General features: G+C 33.5%; 1 protein-coding gene across 4 annotated transcripts in view; it reads left to right on the forward strand.

Moving 5' to 3' along the window:
• LOC119577127 (monocarboxylate transporter 10-like) overlaps nucleotides 1-2,500 on the forward strand; it is an 87,947-nt gene that overhangs the window by 16,761 nt on the left and 68,686 nt on the right. The window lies entirely within an intron of this gene.

Consider the following 2,500-nt stretch of genomic DNA (forward strand, 5'->3'; position numbering starts at 1 on the left):
TGCATATATAGCTGCTTATACAAATAGATGTAAACAAGAATCAGCCTAATATGTTGCTCAGAATCCATGCGCATGACTAAGTGGCGTGACATTTGAAATATACTTTTGGACTGACGTATATTAAGTACACTAGCTCTCGCCATATCTCTCTTCCAAAGTTTATTTCCCCTTCCCTCGCTCCCCTTCCCCTTTCCCATTTTTCCTTTCTCCCTCCGTTACAGATGCAAGTTAATTCCCCTCCTCATTCCAAATTGCATAATAACTTACATTATTTGTCGATTAAATTAAGTTCGTTCTGACAAAGCCGACCAAGTTCTGAAAGTCTGAACTTCCTGTGGCACTGCACACTGCTTTATAAACAAACACACGCACGCACATGCACAAACGCACACCACACACACACACACACACACACACACACACACACACACACACACACACACACACACACACACACACACACACACACACACACATATATATATATATATATATATATATATATATATATATATATATATATATATATATATATATATATATGTAAGTATGTGTGTTAGTCTCTGCCAGTGCCTGTGTATTTGTATATACATGTAGGAAATAGTATAATATATATATTCGCACACGTGTATATGTGTTTGTTTTCGAAAATTCACTTATCAAAATTATCGAAGGGGATACGAGTGTAATTTTTTTTTTTTTTGACGTTACTACTTGTTACAAATAAACTAGATTAAAATCTGAAACGCAGTGCCTAGAATTGGTCAGATGAAGACGAAGGACAAATATAAGTCTCTGACGTCAGAGAAAAATCTCGAGTGAAACGTTTGCTTTCTGAGAATTCCATCAATCCTTTCGTCTGGCTGAGATAGTCGAGCGTTGCTTCGTGTGCAAATGCAGTCAGCTTTAGGTTATGAAAATAAAATGCGTGATCAACAATGAATAGAAATGCACAATAGTCATATTTTTGCCAATTATATAAATAAATCCTATAAATAAAACGACTCAGAAAATACCAACTCTTAAATCACATCGTCATTAGGAAGCAGATCTATCTTCACTCTAGGATCTGACCATCCTTCAGCTCTCACCAAAGGCCTCTTACAGGCAACATCATTACCTCGAGTTTATAAACAACATTCCCACATTCGCGTATACATATTTTCTTTCTTTCTTTTCTTTTCTTTCTTTCTTTTGTTTCCTTTTCTTCTCTTTTCTTTTTTCTTTTCTTTTTTCTTTTCTCTTCTTTTCTTTTCTTTTTCTTTCCTTATTCTTCTTTTTTTTATTGAACACGTACCTTATTCTCTAATAACAAAATATTCCAACTCTTCCCAAACTTGGCAAGGTTCCATAGCTCGAGGTTAAAGCCATTGCCTGATATTTATGTGATGTGATAAGGGAATTGGGAATGATAATCTCAGCACACACTTTAATGGACCAATAAAAGCTGCGCCCAGTCTACAGATGCTCCGGGAACATGGGTTTCTGTCTGGCTTATAGAATACGTTGTGCATTATACTGATGTGAACAGAGAGAAAATCCACTGGATGTTGCTTGCTTGGAGTTAATTATGCGTAGTTAAGCCCAAAAGTTAGAATCAGTTTGTATTTCTTGAAGTTGGTGGGAGTTCGTATATGTAGAGGGAGTGTAATGTATAATGTATAATGCTCATGTAACGTATAATTTAGCGGAGTCTTGCAGCTGTGGGTGTAGCCGAGGATGTTTTTTTGTGATGATGTTATGTTAAGAATAGTTACAATGTTGGTGATATTACTAGCAATTATAACTACATGTTTTGGGAACATAGTTTAGACATTATTGACAATGGTATCAATAGCTATGATAGATTCTTTATTGTTTTCTTGTTGATTTTTCTTTCTTTCTTTCTTCTGCGACAGGTAATCTTGATATGAATATTAATACTGTTGATATTATGTTGATATATAATTCTGTTGATATTATTTATACAGTATTACTACGACTACTTTTGGGGAAAATAATGAAAATGACTGCTCGCAACGAAAATCATGTTAATAGCAATAGTAGTAGTTGTACCACTGATAAAGATAATGATAATAATACTGATGATAATAATGGTATTAGCAGTGATATTAATATTAACGCTCTCGTTATTAAAATCGACATTAACATGAACAGTCAATTCACATCAATATTAACAATAACTAGAATAATGACAAAATAAGTGAAAATGGCAATGATAGTAACAATACTAAACCAATAACAGATAATGATAGAAGTGATACTGATAATAATAATAGTGTTACTCAAATCACGGCCATCGCAGTGTGTATATGTGTCACATGCATATACTAGATTATGATGTGAATATTATTATCATTTAATTACCAATACTATCATTATAATTACCGCCATCACTCTCATTACTATTATTGTCTTTGTTGTTGTTAATATTAATGATATGACATTGTTGCCAATACTCTCAAACATCATAAGTTTAACATCATTCTCACCATCACTA

This window comes from Penaeus monodon, chromosome 9, assembly GCF_015228065.2.
Source record: "Penaeus monodon isolate SGIC_2016 chromosome 9, NSTDA_Pmon_1, whole genome shotgun sequence".
In the NCBI taxonomy this organism is placed as follows: Eukaryota; Metazoa; Arthropoda; class Malacostraca; order Decapoda; family Penaeidae; genus Penaeus; species Penaeus monodon.